Genomic DNA, 23,415 nt, shown 5'->3' on the forward strand with positions numbered 1-23,415 from the left:
AAAATATGAAATAAAACATAAAATGCTACAGATACTCAGAAGGTCAGAGAGCATCTGTGGAGAGAAGAACAGTTGATACTGCAGGACAATGGCCCTGAAAATGGATACACAAGAGACTGCACATGCTAGAATCTGGAACAACACACATGTTGGAGGAACTAGCAAGTCAGGCAACAATCATGGAGGGAAATGGCAGTCAACATTTCGGGTCAAGCCCCTTCATGTGGACAGGGAGAGAGCAAAAATAAAAAAGGTGAAGGGAGGGGGTGGAGCAAGAACTAGCATGTGGCAGGTGGATCAAGGTGAGGAGGGGTGATAGGCAGATGGAGGAGGGGAGAATGGAAATAGCAACAGAAGCTGGGAAGTGATAGGTGGAGGCAACAAATGGCTACAGATGGAATCTGATAGGAAAGTAGGTGGTGCGTGAACCATGTAAGGGAGGTAGGGAGGGCAGGTAGGAAGAGTGGGGGAGAGAAACCAGTGGAAGGAACCTGTGGGTGATGGGCAGATGGAGTGAGTAGAGGCAGGGAAAGAGACAGGGTGATGGGGTGAGTGTAGATCAGGAGGACAGAAAAAGGGCAGGGGGGAGCAGTTTACCTAAAATTGGAGAATTCAATGTTCATGCTGTTGGGCTGTAGACTACCCATTGAGGTGCTGTTCCTCTAGTTTGCGTTTAGCCTCACACTGCCAGTGGAGGAGGCAGAGGACAGACATGTCAGTGTGGGAATGGAGAGAAGAATTAAAGTGGCTGGTAATTGGAAGCTCCAGATGGCCATGTCGGATGGAACACAGGTGAAGCAGTTCCCTAGTTTGCACTTGGTCTCACCGATGTATAGGAGGCCACGTCAGAAGCACCAGACTGGTGAGAGGCCACACCGGGAGCACCAGACTGGACCAAATAGCTCACATGATAAACTCTATATCAAACTGAAAGGGATAAAGGCCATTCTTTACATAATTTTAAATATTTTTAATAGAACATAGAGCATTACAGCACAATACAGGCCCTTCAGCCCACAATGTTGTGCTGACATTTTATCCTGCTCTAACATCTATCTAACCCTTCCCTCCCACATAGCCCTCCATTTCTCTATTCATGTGTCTAAGAGTCTCTTAAATGTCCCTAATGTACCTGCCCCCAAAACCTCTACCAGCAGTGCATTCCACGCACCCACCACAGTGTAAAAAACTTACCCCTGACATCCCCCTTAAATCTTCCACCAATCACCTTGAAATTATGTCCCCTCATGTTAGCCATTGTCACCCTAAGAAAAAGTCTCTGACTGTCCACTCGATTTATGCCTCTCATCATCTTGTACACCTCTATCAAATGACCTCTCATCCTCCTCCTCTCCAAAGAGAAAAGCCCTAGCTCACTCAACCTGTCCTCATAAGACATGCTCTCCAATCCAGGCAGCATCCTGGTAAATCTCCTCTGCACCCTCTCTAAACCTTCCTATAATGAGGTGACCAGAACTGAACACAATACTCCAAGTGTGGTCTAACCAGAGTTCTAAAGAGCTGCAACCTTATCTCGCGGCTCTTGAAATCAATACCCCGAGTAATGAAGGCCAATACTCCATACGCCTTCTTAACAACCCTATCAACTTGCACGGCAACCTTGAGGGATCTATGGACGTGGACCCCAAGATCCCTCTGTTCCTCCACACTGCTCAGAGTCCTTGTATTCTGCCTTCAAATTCGATCTCCCGAAGTGTATCACTTCACACTTTTCCGGGTTTGATAGCACCAATATGGTTAGAAATTCCTATGAAACAAAAGGTAAGCTGTTCTAGTTCAGTAGTTTGTTTTCAGAAGTTTTCCCAACAGCAAATAATGAGAGGATTAGGGAGAGTCAGAGTTTCACAATCTGTTAAAATCTTTCTAATTAGTACCAAACAGATTGGGAAGAGAGAACCAATAGATGCAGTGTATTTGAACTTTCAAAAAGCCTTCACTGGGTTGCCACACAATAGATCATTAAACAAATTTAGAGCACATGGAACTGGGAATAATAAACCAGCCTGGGTTGAGGACTGGTTAACGGACAGAAAACATAAATGGGTCAAACATCAGGTTGGGAGGCTACGACTAGTGGAATGACACAGTGATGAGTGTGAGGGACTCAGATATTCACGATCTACATCAATTATTTGGATGAGGGAATAGGGATAATATATCCAAGTTTGCTAATGATACAAAGCTGCATGCCTTGTGAGGAGGATGCACAAAAGTTTCAGGGGATAAAACAGGCTATGAAAGAGTCTGGCCAAAAGTATATCAAATGAAATAAAATGTGAGAAAAATGTAAGAATGTACAAAAAAAATTGAAAAGCAAATGGTGTTAGTGTTCAGAGAGACTTGGGGATCCTTGCACTCGAATCACTGAAGGTTAACATGCAGGTACAATAAGCAGTTAGGAAAGCAACCCACATGTTAGTCCTTTACTGCAAGAGGATTTGAATACAAATATAAAGATATCTTAAAAATTGTATGATATCCTGGTGAAATACTTTATACTGTTGTGGCCTGCCTACCTGAGAAAGGATATACTTGCAATAACGAGATGATAAGTTTGTCCTATGAAGAGAGACTCTGCAGACTGGGCTATAGTTTCTTGAGCTTCTTACAGGGCTTTACACGACATATGCAGAGAGATTTCCCCCGCATGATATGCTTAGAACAAGGGGTAAAAGTCTCAACCCCGCAGCTTCTACCCCACTGTGATAAGACCATTGAACGGTTCCCTTATACAATGAGATGGACTATGACCTCACGATCTACCTTGTTGTGACCTTGCATGTCATTGCACTGCACTTTCACTGTAGCTGTGACACTTTACTCTGCATTATTATTGGTTTTACCTGTACTACATCAATGCACTCTGTACTAACCCAATGTAACTGCACTGTTTAATGAATTGACCGGTATGATCGGTATGCAAGACAAGTTTTTCACTGTACCTCGGTACAAATGACAATAATAAACCATACCAATACCAAGATAAAAGGTTGGTCAATCAGTATTGAGATGAGAAGGAAATATTTTTCATCAAGTTTAGTGAACCTTTGGTAATCTCCACCAAACAGAGCTGTAGGGGCTTCGTGCTGAGTATATTTAAAGAAGAAATTGATCAGATTTTTGGATATTAAGGGAATCAAGGGATATCAGATTAGCGCATGGACATATCGCTTAGTTTAAATATTAGCTGTGATCCTTCTGAAGCACAAATGAGCGAAATGACCAATTGCTGCTTCTATTTATCACAGGTAGTCCCCAGGTTACAACAGGGTTCTGTTCCTGAGAACTGTTCACAACCCAAATTGTATGTAAATTGGAAATGTACAAGAACACATGTGGGAGAGGATCACAGAAACAGCTGTGAGATGAGAGCACAGTTCATTGCAATGAGCATCACAGGTAGACAGGGTGGTGAAAAAGGTGTTTAGCACACTGGCCTTCATCAGGCAGGGCACTGAGTATAGGAATTGGGACATTATGTTGAAGTTGTTGATGAGGCCGCACTTGGAGTACTGTGTACAATTTTGGTCACCCTATTATTGAAAAAAACATGGTTAAACTGGAAAGAGTGCAGAGAAGATTTACAAGGATGTTACCAGGACTAGATGGCCTGAGTAATAGGCCAGTTGTCCAGGCTAGACCTTTATTCCTTGGAACATAGGAGAAGTGTTTAAAATTATGAGAGGCATAGATAAGGTGAATGGTAACAGTCTTTTCCCCCAGAGTAGACAAGTCCGAAACTAGGGGGCAACTTTTTCACACAGAGGGTGGTGAATGTATGGAATGAGCTGCCAGAGGAAGTGGTTGAGCCAGGTACAATAGCATTATTTAAAAAGCACTCAGATAGGTACACGGAGGGGCAGGCCTTAGAGGGATATGAGCCGAACACAAGAAGTCGGGACTAGTTGGGTGGGCACCGTGGTCAGGATGGACTGTTTGCGCCGAAGGGCCTGTATCCATGTTGTATTGCTCCATGACTCCATGAAATAAGCACAAACTCAATGGATGTTAACTATATATGCCAAGCCCTATGATAACACGGATAGGCAAAATATGTTATACAATAAATCATATAATACTAAAGCTCAAAGAGATCAGCTCATTCAGAATTCTGGCACAGGGGGAGCTGGAAGGTGTCTTCCTGCACTAAAAATTTCAGATTCTGTAAAAACCTTTAAGCATTGTTTGGGGACCATCGAAGTGGATTTAACTGGAGCTAGTTATATAGTATTTTAGGAAAACAATTTTAAATGTCAGGGGGAAAAACAGTCAAAACATTGGAAATGAATAAAACGTGAAAGGGATGACTGGTCCAAAAATGGCTGCTGTGTCTTATGTATTTTTACACTAATGACATTTTGGCATTTTTAATCACTCCCACTACTGCCAAGTGAGAGGAAGACACGAAGAATTTAGTTCCTGTCTCTATAGAAGCGACTTGCCCCAACAACTTCCTGAAGATTGAAACTCAGTCAGCATTTTGTTAGGAGTGTGTAGAAGGGATTGTTACTTTTTGCCAGAAAATGTAGCAAAATAAACTCAGGGGGAACTAGTAATACTCATGTTATAAAAAGGAGCACTTCTGCTTACAGTTTACCACTTTAATCATACCAAGTTATTGTGGCAAAAACAAGTTATCAAACCCACATATTGTACAATGAAATATTTCAGAAGACCTCTGGAACACATTGGCACGCTCAAACAATCGGATTTTACTGATACGTGCGCTTGGAAGTCATAATTTTTCTTTTCAATTTGCAGTCACCAAACCCTTCCTATCATTACAGATCTATGTAGGCAATCAATCATACTGCCTGCATCCTTGGAAAAGTGGCTTTTGCATCATCTCTAAAATAATAGTACTGCAAAAAGATCAAGTTCAAAATAGATGTTGGTAGTCTTACTGCTTGAAATGCTCACGAAACAGCACCCTCCTGTAAACTTCTCCACAACTTTGATTTAGCTGTGAAACCCAAGTGCACCAAACCTTGCACCATGTGTACAAACTAGCTTTAGTCCATGCTGCACTCTAGAACAATAAAAGAACTCGGAAAGATTAACTGCTGCAAACTGAGCTTTTATCCTATATTTCAGCTGCAGCAATAGGAACTAGTTTTCTAATTTACAGGTAAAAGCACATTGTGATTGTACTACCTGTCTATAAATCCAACAGCCTGGACCTGGAGAAACAAGTTCAAATCCAGTCAGCGCGGATCAGGAATTTAAGTTCAATTAATTAAATACATCTGAAATTAAAAAGCTACCATCAGTAATGACTTCTAAATCACAAAATTGTCCCAAAAAAAAAAGCCATTTCCTCACTAACTTCTTTTGGGTAACAAAATCTGTTTTAGTCACATCAATATGACACTCCAGACCAATAGGAATGTGGCTAATTTTTTAAACTGCCCTCCGAAATGGTCTGTACACCACACAATGAGAGCAACTGTATATACGGGTAGCAATAATGGCCTTGTCAGCCACGTCGCCACACTTCGAAAAAAATATTAATACGGTTGAATTCAGTGCAATATAAATCTTGAATAAACTCATCAGGTATTTTTAAGAAATACTGAACCTAATGATTAGTACATGATTGAAAACTTACAACCATTCTCCTGTTGCAATCAGAGTTTGCCAAAACCTTGGCAATCACCCAGACACTTATGGTTAGATCACTGCATCTTTTGAACTGGGGAGAGTGCATCAAGGACAGAGGCAGTTAACATCCATAAAGGAGTGCTTCAAAGAACTCCTTAACCAAGATTTTGTCCTTCATGTGTGTGCTTAATTCTATCCCAAAGGAGCCCATCCTTTCCACTCTAACCACCACCCCAGACAACAAAATGAAAAGGCAACTGTCAACTGAAAAACAAGGAGGTCTCTAGAGCAGATAGTATCGCCAAAGTTTTAAAACTTGGAGAGGAATGTCAGACCCAAAGTCACAGCCTCACCCCTTGCATCAGGGAAAAGTAAGGTGTACCAAGGACACTACAGACTCCATAACTGTGACCTTCAAGAAAGGAAACAAACCAAATTGCAAGAACTACTCAGGAATCTCCCCACTTTTGACCGCAGGGAAAGTTATTGTCAGGACATTCCCTCCTAGTTGCCAAAGAGCTGCTCCCCAAATCACATCAGGGGAGCATTCCATCCATCATTTAAGATAACTTACAGAAGAGACATGCGTAACCTTGCGCAAAACTTTATACATGGATGCTTAGAATTTGTCATTTACTGCCCAGTAGGGTGATGCACATCAATTAAATAGTTACCTTCAAAGGAGAACTGGATAAGTAATTGGGAAAAAAAAAGAAATGCAGGCATATGAGAGAAGGTGGGTGAATGGAATTAACTGTATTGTTCTTCAAAAGGATCTGCCATATGCTAGACAGGCTAATAGCTAACTACTGCACTGTACTATTCTCCAATTCTATACTTGGTTGTCATTATTTTTTTTAAAACAGGAGTTTTTGTATTGCTTAAGAAAACAAAATATTGTTGCCTGAGAATTAGCAGGTAAGCTGAAAAAGGAACAAAGAAAGCAGCTTTACAATCACAAGGAATTAAACACGTTAAATGCTTGACAGCAAGAACTACAACATTCAGACAAAAACACTGAATAATTTAACAGACTCCTTGAAAGAAGGGGTGTCTGTTTCCTGATCTATACTATTGCAGCAGGGATCTGCCAAGATTAAGCAAACAAACTGCTGGAAAAACTCAGCAGATCAAGCAGCTCTGTGGAGGCAAAGGGATGGACAGACAATTTGGATTTTTGCCCCAGATTCCAGCATCTACAGTCTCTGTCTCCAACTGCCAAGGGGTACGACTTAGTGGCTGCAGGGTAGAGGTGATTGGGAATTAAATATCCAAGGGTATCAGGTAATACAGGATAGGCAGGAAGGTAAGGGAGGTGGGGTAGCATTCTTAATTAAGAATGAGATTGTGAGAGACGATATAAGATCTAAGGAGCAGAGTGTTGAATCGATCTGGGTTAAGATTAGGAATAGTAAAGGGAAAGAAATCACTCGTGGGAGTTTTCTATTGGCCACTGAATAATAACATTACAGTGGCACAGGCAATAAACCAAGGAATATTTGATGCACGTAAGAATGGAATGGCAGTTGTCATGGGGGAACTTTAACCTCCACAGATTGGGCGAATAAAGTTGGTCAAGGCAGTCTTGAGAGGACTTCATAGAATGCATTGTGATAGCTTTCTTGGACAGCATGTTAGTGAACCTACAAGGGAAAATGCTATTTCAGATCTGGTCCTGTGCAATGAGACAGGCAAAATTAACAATCTTGTAGTTTGGGATCCTCTTGGAAAGACTAATTACAGTATGATTGAATTCCTCATACAAATGGAGGGTGCAATAGTTTGATCTAAAACCAGTGCATTATGCCTAAACAAGGGAGACTACAATGGGATAAGAGAGGAGTTGGCCAACATAGACTGGAAACACAGGCTATATAGTGGAACAGTGGAAGACTTTCAAAGAGATTTTTCACACTACTCAACAAAAGTTAAAAGCAAGGACAGTAAGGGTGGGGAGAGCCAGCCTTGGATAACTAAGGAAATAAAAGATATCAAACTAAAAGCTCATGCATACAAAGTCGCCAAGAGTAGTGGGAAACTGGAAGATTGGGAAAACTTTAAAAAGCAACAAAGAACCACTAAGCAAGCAAAAAGGAAAGGGAAGATAGATTACGAAAGTAAACTTGCACAAAATATAAAAACAGATAGTGAAAGTTTTTATAATTATATAAAGCAGAAAAGGGTGGCTAAAGTGAATGTAGATCCCTTTGAAGTGGAAATGGCTGAGGCCTTGAGTGACTATTTTGTGCCAGTCTTCACGGTGGAGGACACATCTAACATGCCAAAGAGAGATGTTAGGGATGCGAAGGGAGGTGAGGACCTCGATACAATCGCTGTCACTAAAGAGGTAGTGATGAGCAAACTAGTGGGCCTAAAGGTGGACAAGTCCCCTGGTCCTGACGGGATGCAACCCAGGGTACTGAAAGAAATGGCGGAAGTTATAGTAGAGGCATTTGTGAATTTCCCAAAATCCTCTGGTCTGTGGGCAAGTCCCGGGGGATTGGAAGACAGCTAATGTCACGCCACTGTTTAAAAAAGGATGTAGGTAAAAGGCAGGTAACTGTATGCCAGTTAGATTAACGTCTGTAGTCGGGAAGATGCTTGAAGCTATCATTAAGGAAGAAATAGCGAGACATCTGGATAGAAGTGGTTCCATCAGGCAGACGCAGTATGGATTCAGGAAGGGCGGGTCCTGTTTGACATACTGAAGCTCTTTGAGGATATAATGAGTGCAGTGGATGGAGGGGAACAGGTGAATTTCCAGAAGTCGTTCGTTAAGGTGCCACACAGAAGCCTTATCCATAAGGATGGAGTTGGGGGTAATGTATCAGCATGGATAGAGGACTGGTTAACCAACAGAAGGCAGAGAGTTGAGATGAATGGGAGTTGCAATCAGTGGTGAGCAGGGTGCCGCAGCAGTCAGAGCTAGGCCCGCAACCGTTCACGATATACATTAATGATTAGGAAGAGGGGTCCGAGTGTAGCATACAGTATCTAAGTTTGCTGGTGACACTAAATTGACTGGAAAAGCAAATTGTGCAGAGGATGCAGAGAGATATAGATAGGTTAAGTGAGTGAGTAAGGGTCTGGCAGATGGAGTATAATGTTGGTAAATGCAAGGTCATCTACTTTGGAAGGAAAAATAGAAGATCAGATTATTATTTAAATGGTGAAAGATTACAGCATGCTGTTGTGCAGAGGGACTTGGGAGTGTTTGTGCATCAATCACGAAAGGTTGGTTTGCCAGTGCAACAGCTTATCAAGGTGGCAAATGGAATGTTGGCCTTCATTGCTGGAGGGATTGAATTTAATAGCAGCAAGGTTATGCTGCAACTGTACAGAGTACTGGTGAAGCCACACTTGGAGTACTGCATACAGTTCTGTTCTCCTTACTTGAGGAAAGATATACTGGCTTTGGAGGCGGTGTAGAGGAGGTTCACCAGGTTGATTCTGGAGATGAAGGGGTTAGCCTATGAGGAGAGATTAAGTCGCCTGAGACAATACTCGCTGGAATTCAGAAGAATGAGAGGGGATCTTATAGAAACGTATAAAATTGTGAAAGGGATAGATTAGAGGCAGGAAGGTTGTTTCCACTGGTAGGTGAGAACTAGGGTCATAGCCTCAAGATTCGGGGGAATAGATTTACGACAGAGATGAGGAGAAACCTTTTTCTCCCAGAGTAGTAAATCTGTGGAATTCTCTACCCAGGGAAGCAGTAGAGGCTGCCTCATTAAATATATTTAAGACAAAGTTAGATAAAATTTTTGCATAGTAGGGGAATTAAGGGTTATGGGCGAAAAAGGCAGGTTCGTGGATCTGAGTCCATGGCCAAATTAGCCATGATCTTATTTAATGGTGGAGCAGGCTTGACGGGCCAGATAGCCTACTCCTGCTCCTATTTCTTATGTTCTTAATCCAAGATTCATTTACATGCCTCATCATACACCTCCTCTTTGCTAGAGACATATAGCAATACAGCAGGGAAGCAAATCCTTCTGCCCAACTCCTCCATGCCGACCAAGGTGCCCATCTAAGCTAGTCTCATTTGCCCACATTTTGCTCATATCCCTCTAAACCTTTCCTATTCATGTACTTATCCAAATGTCTGTTAAATGTTAGAGAAACAAAGACCTGAAGAAGGGTCCTGACACGAAACACTGACTGCCTACTTTTCTCCAGGGATGCTGCCTGGCTTGCTGAGTTGCTCCAGCATCATTGTGTTTTTCATCTTTTGAATGTAGTTGCTGTACCTGCCTCAAACTACTTTCTCTGGCAGCTCATCCTATGTAGGCACCACCCACTGCTAAGCAAGGTAATATTCATAAAACTAAAATAATTAAGAGAAGAGAAAATCTTGGGAGGTATACCTTCACGTTGGAATATCTTTCACATTCTATACAGAAAAGGAATAAGCAAATTACTCCAGTTAATGGAAGATTCTATCATTGGTGGAGGGCAGTCCATAAAGAAAGGACAGATAAAGCAGGAGATTATCAACCAGTTAGCCTAATGTCAGTAATGTGGGGAAAGCTGGAATTTATAAATGAATTATATAACAGAACACCTTGACAAGATTAAAAGAATTGAGCAAAGTCAGCATGGGTTTACGAGAGGAAAATCATATTTGACAAACCTACTGGACTTCTTTGAGGATGTGACTGCTAGAAATGATAAAGGAAAACCAGCAGACATGGTGTATTGGAATTTTCAGAAGACTTGAGATAGGTGAAGAAGGTTAGAGCACACAGAGCTGGGAGCAATGAATAGACAAGGATTCCGAATTGGTTATCTGACAGAAATCAAATGATGGGAATAAATGGATCTTTCTCAGGCTGTTAGGCTGTGACTAATGATCCCAGCTCTTCTCAATTTATGATTTGGCTGAAGGAACCAAATATATTTCCACACTTGCTGATGGTACAAAACTATGTGAGCAGGGAAGGTAATGTAAAGAGGCTTCAAGGGGATAAAGACAAGGACGATGCAAGATAACATGGAAAAATATGAAGCTATTCACTGTGGAGCACAAACAAAAACGCAGTACTTAAAAAAGTGAGAGGATGGGTAATACTGATTTTCAAAGGAACCTAGGTGTCATTGTGCGTATGCCCAGGCACAGGTGCAGAAAGTAATTCGTAAGGCAAATGGTATGTTGGCCTTTACTCAAAGGATTTGGATACGGGAATAAAGATGTCTTGCTGTATGAGAGGAGAATTCATTGAAACTTAGAATTTTTTTTACATATATATGGCCCAACTGGTTAAATGCAAGGTGGATGCTTCTCGTTGCTGAGAAGTCTAGAATCAGGGGCCATATTCTCAGAATAAGGAGGCCACTTAAAACCCAGATGAGAACTTTTTTCGCACAGAGGGTGGTGAATCTTTGGAAAACTCTACCCAAGGTCAGTGAAGTCATAATGTTCATTCAAAACAGAGATCAATAGATTTCTTAATACTTAGGGAATCAAAGGAAAATGGGATAGGTCGGCCATGATCTTGATGAATGGAGGAGCATTTCCCCATAGATCCTTCGCATAAGATGTACCTTGATTAACAAACAGCACTCTATTTCAGGACCTGGAGCTTGATTATTTGCATGACTATTGTGGACGGATCCTTCAATTGAATCCGGCAGCAGGATTCTGGTATACCAATAAAGAATATTATGTCTTACTACCATGGAAGATTGATTGGCACAACTGGAGACAATCATAATGCCTTTGTTCAATGTTTACCCATACATTTTTCAGCTTGATCTCTGGAGAAAAGTAGGATATAACCAAGTAACTTCTCTCTCCTTGGTCAATCAACATTTCATCTGTTACCCTGGGTATGATCAGTAAACAGTATAAATTAGGAAACAATATGTATTTTTCTGATCTCAAACTTTTATTAAAATAAAACCTGACAACAGTGGACAATGATAAGGTTAGTGGATTCAAAATTCAAAAAGTAGTGTGTATTTAAAAGGACAGTTCCTAAAAAAAAATTATTTCATTGGTCAATCTATTCTGACTGGTTGCATCACAGCCGGCTATGGATGCTCCAATGCACAGGATCACAGGAAGCTGCAGAGGGTTGTAGACTCAGCCAGCTCCATCGTGGACACAACCCTCCCTATCATCGAGGGCAACTTCTAGAGGTGGTGCCTCAAGGCAGTAGCATCCATCATAAAGGATCCTCACCATCCGGGACATGCCTTCTTCTCATTACTTTCATCAGGGAGGTGGTGCAGGAGCCTGAAGACCCACACTCAACAATTCAGAAACAGCTTCTTCCCTTCCACCAACAGATTTCTGAATGGTCCATGAACATTATCTCATTATTCCTTTTTTTGGACTATTTCTTTTTATAATTTACAGAAATTTTATGTATTTGCACTGTACTGCTGCCACAAAACAACAAATATCATGTCATACAAGTCAATGCTAATAAATCTGATTCGGAATGTTTTTATTTAGTTAATCTCAACAGTCAGCTTGCAAGGTTTTTGGAACAGAGAACAAGAATAATGTTACCAATGAAAATTAATAAGATGCCACGTAAGTAAAAATGAAGTCAAGTAAAGAGCAAATGCAATTTCCCTCTCTCAGTACCTGTTACCAACAAAAAACAATCTCAAGTTGAAAGATCCAGATAAGCCAAATGCACCCATTTAGCCACTTTTAAGTTTGACATAATCCTGCCTGCAAGGTCCAAGAAAGTAATGGAGTTGTCTGAATCAACAGACCACATAGACATCTCATCTCTAAAAATTAACACATTCACATTTTGCCCTAAAAACCTAAATTTTATGTTCTCAGAGATATTACCCATAAATTTATATTTAATACATAAGCAGAATCTACCAAGTTACAATCCTTTCATTATTCTAAATTAGGGAAATTTCTTGATTACTGGGGCAAGAAACATCTCAAATATATTATTTTATTATCTCAATGATGATCCAAAGCAGATCCAAAAGAGAACTCTAGAAGAACTAAGTCCACAGGCACAAAGCCCACAGCCACAGGAAAAAAAGTTTTTACTTGTGAATGAAAATTAATGGACCCAGTTATCACAAACTGAAATTAATCTCATTTGCCATCAAGGTCAATGAGAATTCAGAACACACAAGAATGCTTTAAATTTTGGCACTGTTTAATCAGGTACCAAGGAGGTAGCAAGAAACGAGTAACAAGTGACCAGGGCTATTGCAGATTAGAACAGGGGCAGTATAGCTTTGTATGCATTCAAATTTACGAATGGTGGAAAGTGGGAAGCCTACATGCACCATTGGAATCGTCAACAACAAATGATTTCACCAGATTAACGTAAGAAATTGACTGCCAGTCTTCAATTCATGTTCTTCTGAGGTATTATCTACCACGACATTAACTATAGTAACATGCTATAGAAATGCAAATTGTTCATATTGATAGGTACCATATTATATGTTACACAGAACTGGGGATAATATATTAGCATGGTTAAAGAACAGAAAACGGAAGGGATAAATGTATCTCTTTCATTCTGATTGTGACTACGAGAATAACACAGAACTGAGGAATGCACCCTCAGCTTTTCACAATTTAGATTATTTACAAATGAAAAGAAAGGGCCACTTATACGTTTATTATTGATACAAAGTGGAAAAGTGGAAATCTGCACAGGATATAGACAGGTTAAAACAGATGCAAGGTGGTAGCTGATAAAATATCATGAAAAATATGAGGTTTTGCATAATGGAAGGAACAATAGAAAATTAGTTTTTTTTTAAAATCATGAGAAACAAATAAATGTTGATGTACTGAGAGATCTTGATATGCTCATTCATGATCTGGAAAAATTAAACATGTATAGAATATACCCGATCTTGCTGGGGATCCCAAAATGCTACTCAGCTTTCCTAACCTGAAAAGATCAATCATAGCCACTGCTTATCCCAGCATTGGCATCTCTCTGAAAGATGCAGCAAAGGTATATACCACCTTGATTGCATTTATCGTTTAACCAGTGTTAAACGTGGCTTTAAAAATATCTTGCAATTTTGACTCCAGGCAAAGTCTTGATCATGGCTTTCAATTCTGCTTGAAAAATGGCTTTGGATGCATTCAGATTATGGACTCTTTGTTAATTAGTCACATTTGATATATTCTGCCTAAACCTTAAACACATTACTTACATACAAAAATCTTGCTGTAATCGTACAGGACTTGGGTGAAACTACACCTGTCAAAATTTGGTCTCTAGATCTAGATCACCGCTCAATGACCAGGTACTCTGCCTGTCCTCAGCTAGTGTGAGGAAGATATTATCCAGGATTAACCCTCAGAAATCAGCAGGACCTGATAACATACCTGGCCGTGTGCTCAGGGACTGCACGGACCAGCTGGCAGATGTACTCGCCGACATCTTCAATGTCTCTCTGAGCCAAGCAGTTGTTCCCTCATGTTTCACCTCCACCACCATCATACCAGTGCCTAAAAAGTTGCCTGTAACCTGTCTAAATGACTACCACCCCGTAGCAGTGATACCAATCATCACGAAGTGTTTCGCAAAGCTAGTCTTACAACACATCAAATCCATTCTCCCTCCCCTCACTAGACCCCCTCCAGTTCACATACCGCCCCAATCGGTCAACTGAAGATGCAGTGTCCTCTGCCCTCCACCTGGCCCTGTCTCACCTAGATCAAAAGGACACTTATGTCAGGATGTTCTTCACAGACTTCAGCTCTGCCTTCAACACTATCATCCCACAGAACCTCATAAGGAAGTTACACCTGTTGGGCCTTAGCACCTCCACCTGCAACTAGATTCTGGATCTGAAAGGCCACAGTCAGTTCGCATTGGAAATACCACCTCAAACATCACCAGGCTGTGTGCTCAGTCCACTGCTGTTCACGCTGCTGACCCATGACTGCTCTGCCAACTCAAGCTCCAACCATATCATCAAGTTTGCTGATGATACAACAGTGGTGGGCCTCATCAGCAGGAGCGATGAAACAGCTTACAGAGAGGAAGTGAAGAGGCTGGTGAATTGGTGTTCAGTTAACAATCTCTCATTTAACGTGAACAAAACAAGGGAGATGATTGTGGATTGTAGAAAGGCCCAAGCTGACCACTCACCCCTGTGCATCAATGGCACCAATGTACGGAGAGTCAGCTGCTATAAGTTCTTAGGAATACACATAGCAGACGACCTGTCCTGGTCAACCAACACCTCCTCCCTCGCCAAGAAGGCACAGCAGCAACTCCACTTCCTACAGTGGCTGAAGAGAGCAAACCTGCCCTCCCCCACCCTCATCACATTCTACAGGGGTACCATTGAAAGTGTCCTGACCAGCTGCATCTCTGCCTGGTACGGTAACTGTAACACCTCAGACCGCAAGACTCTGCAGAGAATTGCGAGCACAGCTGGAAAGATCATTGGATTACCCCTTCCCTCCATCCTGGACATCTACAACACACGATGCACCTGCAAGGCTTGCAGAATCATAGATGACCCCTCTCATCCCTCCCACGACCTATTTGTCCCACTGCCGCCTGGCAAGTGGTACCGGAGCATCTGGGCCGGAACTACTAGACTGTACAACAGTTTTTTCCCCCTAGGCTGTCAGGTTCCTGAATACCCTGGAGGCAGTCTCAGACAAATGCCGCATCAAAAGTCCTGACTTGCATAGCAGCGCATAAGAACTTTGGCTACTGCTGAACATGTTTATACACTTAGTGCAATACACTGAGTTCTGCATTTTCTTCGTCCAACTCAGTTTTGCACTAACCTTGCATTAATTTTGTATCCTGTATATACCATTTTTTGCACTATTTGTGCTTGCACAATTTCTCCGTCTGCGTTTATTGTATGTCCTCTGTTGTGAGAGTCTGGGGGAAACGACATTTCATTCCTCCATGTGTTTTACAGCATATGGGTGAATGACAATAAAGTATAACTTGAACTAACATTTTCTATGGAGCGTTATGCAAGTCTTGAAAGTGATGCAGTGTAGATTCACTACATTTGCTGCTGGATCAGGGGGAAGTCCTATAAAGAAAGAAATGTAGATTAGTCTATACTCACTGAAATTTATAAACTAAAATGAACACAGTGAGGCAAAAAAATGATATTGACAGGGTAGATTCTGAGAGTTTCCTCTCTGGATACTCTATAACCAGGGACCATAGTGTCAAAATAAGGAGTTGGCGATCTAAAACTGAGCCAAGTCTTTGAAATGTTCTACCTCAAAGTTTTGTGAATAGTTATTTGGAGCACATTCGTAGCTAAGGCTTTGGATACTAAGGTAATCTGAGGATCAGGTGGGAAAACTGAATCGCGGGACCAATTATGATCTCATGAAAACTCAAGGGACCAGATGGTCCACTCCTGCTAATAATGTCCCTGTGAATTGATAATATTTACATTAAACAATTGGAAATATTTTAATTTTAATAAACATAATAAAAAGCTGATTAATTTATTTGCAACTTCCTAATTTCTCAAACACAAATTTCTGATGCAATTATAGATGGAGATCAAACACCAAAAGACATAACCAGGGAATATTGTAGCTTTCATTTACTTGTTGTATAGTTTTTGTTCATCCCTGGGAAAGGTCAAATAAAGTGGCCTAGGTTTGGTTTTTTTTCATTCAATGTAAGCAGCTGGGATAGATCTACCCAATTTATAAACCCAACTCCTTTTTCCTTGGGAGTAAACCTTTGATTATCTGGACACGTGCTGCATATATAAACATAGAGATTTGTATTTGCACAACAGTAAAAACAAAATACGTATTTTTTTTCTCTGTTTAGCAACAAAAATTGGCATCAGCAACATGGACCACAGAAACATGGGGATTTTGTCCTGAACAGACTTATTACAGAAACAGCAAAAATGCATCTTGTTTACCATTACGTATATCAGGCAAGTTGACAAAAAGGGGTTAGATATCAGCCTTCGTATCAGCTTGTTTTAACAGCAGCAAGATAAAACAGTTTAATTTGCCTTCATAACCACATTTTCATTGCATTAACTGATTTATTTCCCCCCCAAATCCCCCACTACAGCCAAGAGACATCATGTGAAATGTATTTGTATATTCTCATTTCTAATTTTATTGGGGGGTATTCAATGGCACACCTAAAATGCACGTTGCTTCCCACTCTATTACTTAGCATGTAGAAGATAGTCACGTGTTCACTTTACCCAAAATGTAGGACATATTTCAAATTCACACCATACTTTCCCTTGCAGTATTAGATTGAAAACTAGTTCTGCATCAAATGTCACCAGCAAAAACAAATGTATATCACCAAGTCACAAAATAGCTGCAGAAAGCTGCACCACAAGCTCTGGGATCATGTTGTAACAATTCAACATTCCTATTACAACTTAACTTGCTGCAAATGCTCAGAATAACAGATAGCTCCATGTGACAGACTTGGTGTTGTTCCATTAATTGTATTTTAACTGAAAATACTCATTGATACAAGGTGAGTAATACAGCTTACCAGTGAATCATTCTAGATCTCAATGCACCTTGCACGCCCCTGTTATGAGAAAGGTTCTTTTGAATCTTAAAGACTGGACACAGTCTTTGTACTTCAAAAAGGAGAATTTTATTTACAAAGGCAGATGCGGGAACAGAATGAGGAGGAACAAATGCACACTTGCACTCAGGTGATCGCGAAATGTGGGGGGAGTCGCAACAGGGGTGAAGTGGACACACACTCACACACACACACACACGAACTAGTACAAACGATCAGGTAACGAACAAATACGTTGTCTGAACCCCCCTGAATCTGGACAAACAATGACTGTACGCTACTGGGAATCTACTTAGGACGCTCCTAGACCCCTGTGGAAGTGCACCCTCTCACCTGTGGTCTCGACCCTGGCAGCAATTGGAAAAGAGGGAGAACTACCCACATATACCATCTTTTATAGGGCTGTAGCTGGATGGAGCCCGTTCAGGTAATTCAAACAAGCCAATGATTCAGGGTCAAGAACAAAGGTGAGTTACAAGCCAATCCTTAGGTATGCTCTTGATGGGTGGGGTGGAGCCGGACCCTTGATTGACAATGGTGTAGCTTCCGACCCGATAGGCAATGCTATCATCTGACCATGGTGGTTAGTAGTGTTGTCACTGCCATCTGACTCCTGGCCTTTCATACTACAGCCCCGCTTTACATTGGGATTTCCAGGATTTAGATCTAGTGACAATGAAGGGTGGGTAATACGTTTCCAAGTGTGTGACTTGGAGGGGAACCCAAAATTACTACTGCCACTGTCCTTCTTGGCGGTAAAGGTCATAGGTTTGGAAGGTGCTGCCAGAGTACCCAAGGGAATTTCCATCTAATGTATTTTACAGCTACAGTTGTCAGTGGTAGTTAAGGAATCAATCAAGTGGGCTGCTTCATCACAGATGATGTCAATGCTGCTGATGGACCTACATTCAGACAGGCAAAGGATGAGTATTCCATCATGCTCCTGGCTTGTGCCTAATAGATGATGAAAGGGTTTTGGGTTGTCAGGAGGTGTCACTTCCTGGAGGATACCCAGCCTCAGACTTGCTCCTATAATCGCAATATTTATGTAGTTTGTCCATTTGAGTTTCTTGTTAATGGTGGCACCAGGATGCTGTTAGTGGAGAACCTGACCATGATAATGCCATCAAATATCAGGAATTGGATGGTTAGATTCCATAGGATCGATCATTGCTTGTAACTTTTGTGGCACAAATTTACTTGCCACAGCAGCCCAAGAGTGAATATTGCCCAGGTCTTGCTGCGTGCAGATGTGGGCTGCTTCATTTGCTTAAGAGCTGTGAATGGAACTGAATATTGCAAAATCATTAGTGAATGTCCCCACTTCTAACGTTATGAAAGGAAGGTCATTGATTGAGAAGCTGAAGATGGTTCTATGTAGAACACTATCCTGACAAACTCCACAGTAATGTCCTTTCAGCTGGGATGATTGACCACCAACAACCATATTCATCTTCTTTTGTGCAACTTATGACTTCACCTTTGATTCCCATTGACTTTAGTTTTATCAAGTTTCTTGATGCCAAGCTCAGTCAACTGTTGCCTTGATGTTAAGAGTCCTCATAAAACAAGACAAGCTTGAAATTAAGCTCTTCGTCCATGTTCGGACTGAGGATGTCATGCAAACTGGAGCTGGCTAAACCAAAAATGAGCAGTGAACAGGTTATTGGAAAGAAACTGTCACTGGACAGCACTATCAGTGGCACTTCCATCACTTTGCTGATGACAGCAAGAAGACTGATTGGATGGTAATTAGCTCAATTGGATAGGTCTATATGGTGTCGTATACATTTCTAGTAATAACCTCCCTGCTCTAGCTTTCTATTCTTCAGCCGATGAAAGAAAGTATCAAGTATGTCACTTTAAACATCTCATTGGTCTGAACTATTCCCTTTATGACCAGTGGATATCCACTCCAAGGTCCCTTTGTTTCTCTATACGTTTCAATAGCCTCTCATTTATGGTGTATTCTCTTGCGTTATTACACCTCCCCAAATGTACTTCTTCACACTTCTCCAGATTAAATTCAACTTGCTACTTTTCTGCCCAACCTAACCAAACCATCTATGTACTCCCACAGTCTAAAGCTTTCCCATTTACTGCCAACCACATGGCCAATTTTTGTACATTATCTGCAGAGTTATTTACCTTGCCAATACACTTGAGTTCAATCATTTATTTCACAAAACCAAGGGACCAGGTACTGAGCACTGAAAACCCACTGGTAATAGCCTTCCCATCATAATAACATCTGTCAACCACTACCTTCTGCTTCTTGCCAATGAGATAATTTTAGATCTAATTTGCCACTCTCCCTTGGATCCCAATCTGCCACATAGTACCTTAGGGAAGGCTTTGCTCTAGGCAAATCAGACAAAGAAACCATGATAATCTTTGTGTAAAATGTAAAACTAGCTAAGTATACATTACAATTAACACCCGACAATTCACAATGCAACCAATCATGTTCAAGATCATATTTAATACTACTGTCAATCAACACAACTATTACAATCAACGCTGCAGGCCACAGCATCATTTGTCATTCAAATATGCATAATACACATCCTGAACCAGCACAACGAAATTTCAAACAAAGTCAATTTAAGAATTACTGAAAAAAGCTGATGTGTACCCATTGTCTTACTAAAATTTCACATTTAACAAAAGGATTTATATTTTTATAACTAAGGGCCAAGTTGAGTAGAATTCAACTCAGTGAATAAACCAAATCATCAGAATCTCAAAACTATATTCAAGTATAGTAGTTCTTATTCTAACTACATTATAGACTGTAGCTGTACATTAGAATGCAAGTTTATATAATTATCTGCTTAATGTAAAATATGGCTAACATTACCAGTCCGGTGGACATAATACATGGACAAAATATATGATATGCCAAAACACCAGTCAGAGACAATATGCATCTGACATTTTATGTCTTGTGTACTTGCATTGTTAGAAGGCCAACTCTTGTACAGTTAATTCATAATGTATGTGTTAATACCCAACAGAGTACGAAAATCAAAGTTTGGAAAGGAAAATGCAGAGCAATCTATGACTTTCCACTATCTCTTAAAAAACAATTCAGTAACAAACTTACACTCCTTTAGTGGGAAACAAAACCCCATTGAGGAGACCACCAAGGTTGGAGAGAAATTAAATAGACCAGGAAATAGAAACTAGGTCACACCAAGCTCAGCTTCTGAAAGCTTGAAGACTTCAGAAGGAAGTAAAGACTGACAAGGTGAAAACTTAGTAAAACTAAGACAGTAACAGGCTGTGCAATGAATACTGAGCATTATCAAGACTTCGCTGACTTTAAAAAGAGTTTTTTAAAACAGAAAAACAAAGGACACAAGTTCAGCATATGAGCAGATAAAGCCATATGGAAGGCTTTGATGGAATGAAAAACTAAATTGAGAAATATTTTTTGCCCACTGGAAAGAGATCATTCTGGAATGATCAAGGCTTTACTCTAAAAATGTTCACCTGGGCCTAAGTAGTTTAATGTAAATCAAAGAATTGAGAGTAGAATCAGCAGAACAGCGGAGTGTATTGTAACGATTAGTAAAGGTAGGCAAAATACAAAGAATGGTCACAACAGTAAAGGCAGCCTAGGAAACCTGTTAGTTAAGAGAACAAGTCAGAGAATAAACCAATTAGATTAGCCAATTTGAAAATAAATTCACTGACAAGTGAATACAATATAATACAATGACAATATAATACAATGTGATACAATATGACAAAAGGTGTAGAGAAGACAGTAATGGAATAAAGAATAAGTTGAAGTCAACACAAAATGCAAGAACTATTGCCAGCACTTGCTGTACAAGAAAATTGAAGTTGTAACATTGATGTTCTAAAACTGTTGAAAGGGCATAATCAAAAGCTGAGATCTTATTCCTTGGGCTTGCCTTGATAATAAAGCTATTTAGATGCATATGGTTTCAAAACATTTTAAAGACTTCAGCAATGTATAACAAGAAAAATGATAAAATGACTCAGAAGTATTCATAAGTAGTGTTCAAGAGAAAACCAGCATGGAAAAGCTCATGTCAGTAAATGAGGTGTGTTCTGTAATAGTATAAAAGAGTTCATTGTACCTATTTCATTTTTAAACAGTGGTACCCATTAACCTACTTAACTCATTAAGATCAAAAGCAGTATTAGTAGTTGTTTTGCAGGGTGTTGAAGTTAATTTGTTGCTTGTGAAAGGCAGCCCAAAAATACATCAATATCTAACTAGTCATTTTAGTTGGATTGACGGGTTAAACTCACAAGTAGATAGAGAATATGAACATAGAAAGGTTTCTCATGCAACTGGCAATGAACAAGAATTTTACAATTTGATCTCAAGCAGAGGCAAGGTTAGATTTAAACTATAAAAAGAAATAGAGTTAACATAGCTGGCCATAGGATAAGATGCTTAAAACTGGAATTAGAATAATGGATATTATATTTTAATAATTGTATACAATGGAAATAAAGCTATCGATTTGCAAATCAAAGCAAACAAAAATAAAATTTCTATATTGAGAGTATTCTCTCAAGCTTCTTTTGTGATCAAGCATTGAACTACTTTGAAAAAAAATCATAAGATTCATTAACCCAGAAAGAATAAAGTTTTAAATATTTAACTTGGCACAAGTTAAATTAGACAAAATTTCACACAACAGGAGTTACAGACAGTAATAAGCAGCAAAATATTTATTAGAACCATCACCGTCTTTGAGGGGGAGTAAACATTTGGTCTCTCTGATGTTCATCATCCCTCTGCCTATTTAAAAGAGCATAAATATAATAGGACTGTCCAGTAGATCGTCTCAATCTACTCCCATCTGCAGTGTTCAACAGACCCAAAGATCGGAACAAAGTTTTAACCAATTATTGAATATAGCCTACAAAAAGCAATATCAAATTATGAAAGGTGACGACCTTTTATATTGACTTTTCATTGGAAGAACTCTCTAATCTGATATTCTCACAGTTAAATCTGTTCTGCAATACATAGTGTTAGCAGGATTTCAGACCGTGACTAATTTAAATGCAAGCAATCCCGATGATGATCTACAGTGATGGATACCTACCCCAAATGAATTGTACCAGTTTCCAAGAATACTGCTTTCTGTAGCCAGTCAAGATTAATAATTTCAAGAAACTAATTAACAAATTCCTATCACAAACACAATTATCTATAAGTGCTAGAATTTGAGATAAAACAGAAACAGTTGCTGAGAAATCAACTAAATGAATAACACCAAGAGAGAAAATAAAGTCACACGGGCATTTTGCTTAAATTGGAAGCTGTGAAAGGTGGTCATAATAAAATTAAAAACTAATTTAATACCCATCTTTCAAGTCTTTCAAAAAAGTGGCATAAGTCATACAAATAGGCTGCCAAATACAACACAAAATAGGTCGACATCAAAACTGCTTAATTCAGATTTCATTAACTGTAAGCTTCTAATTTTTAACAAAATTGACAGTGACACATTAGTTTGATATACAAGATACTATATTTCACAAGCAAAATTACATGACCAGTAGTAATACTGCACCATCACAGAATATGAATACAAGCCCCACCACTTGAATTATCGTCAATTATTGTAAACATCTGTCTACATTAAACAAATGGTGATATAGCATAAAATTCAATTCCAAAAGCAAGGCTCACCTCGCATAATGCACACCAGTTACTTGGGTAACTCAATAAGCTTTCTGCAGAATTTTGCAAATGCTCTTTAATACTGCTCAGCTACAATGGGTCCAGCAATTCTATGTTCTTACAATATTTTTACCTCGATAAAATGTTGAATCTTGCTCTACCATATTAAAAGGTACATGCATTAAATTCAAAACAGATTCTACCAATATATCTAAATCAAAATCTATTTGAAACGTATTTCCTCATTTGACACATCAATTCCAAATTAGCCTTCTGAATTGTTTTCTCCAAAGGTCAGGTGAGAGTAACTGTCCTTGACATCAATATGGCATTCTACCAATTGAGGCAGCAAAGAGCTTTATTACAACTGAAATCAATGAGAACGAAGAGAAAAAAATCTCCATTTACTCAAGTTAAACAAGGCACAAAGGAAGATATTGCTGGAGGTCACTAATCTCTGGAATATCATTTCTTGGTATTTTCAGGACAGACACCATGACCCAACTACATTGACCTGCTTTCCTCCATCACAAAGTTAGAAGCTGACAGCCTCCTTGAGGTTAATGGTACAGTTATCGCTCATGGTACAGT

General features: G+C 39.8%; 1 protein-coding gene across 5 annotated transcripts in view; it reads right to left on the reverse strand.

Annotated features, from left to right (window-relative positions):
- Window positions 1-23,415, reverse strand: part of LOC127584733 (serine-rich coiled-coil domain-containing protein 2-like) — a 532,360-nt gene that overhangs the window by 475,486 nt on the left and 33,459 nt on the right. The window contains exon 3 of one of the 5 annotated variants that reach the window (XM_052041643.1): window positions 15,562-15,642. The exons of the other annotated variants lie outside the window; for them this stretch is intronic. The gene's annotated coding sequence lies outside the window, so the exon portion shown is untranslated. The remainder of the gene's footprint in view (window positions 1-15,561; window positions 15,643-23,415) is intronic. 5 annotated transcript variants of the gene reach the window in all.

This window comes from Pristis pectinata, chromosome 30 (genome assembly GCF_009764475.1).
Source record: "Pristis pectinata isolate sPriPec2 chromosome 30, sPriPec2.1.pri, whole genome shotgun sequence".
In the NCBI taxonomy this organism is placed as follows: domain Eukaryota; kingdom Metazoa; phylum Chordata; class Chondrichthyes; order Rhinopristiformes; family Pristidae; genus Pristis; species Pristis pectinata.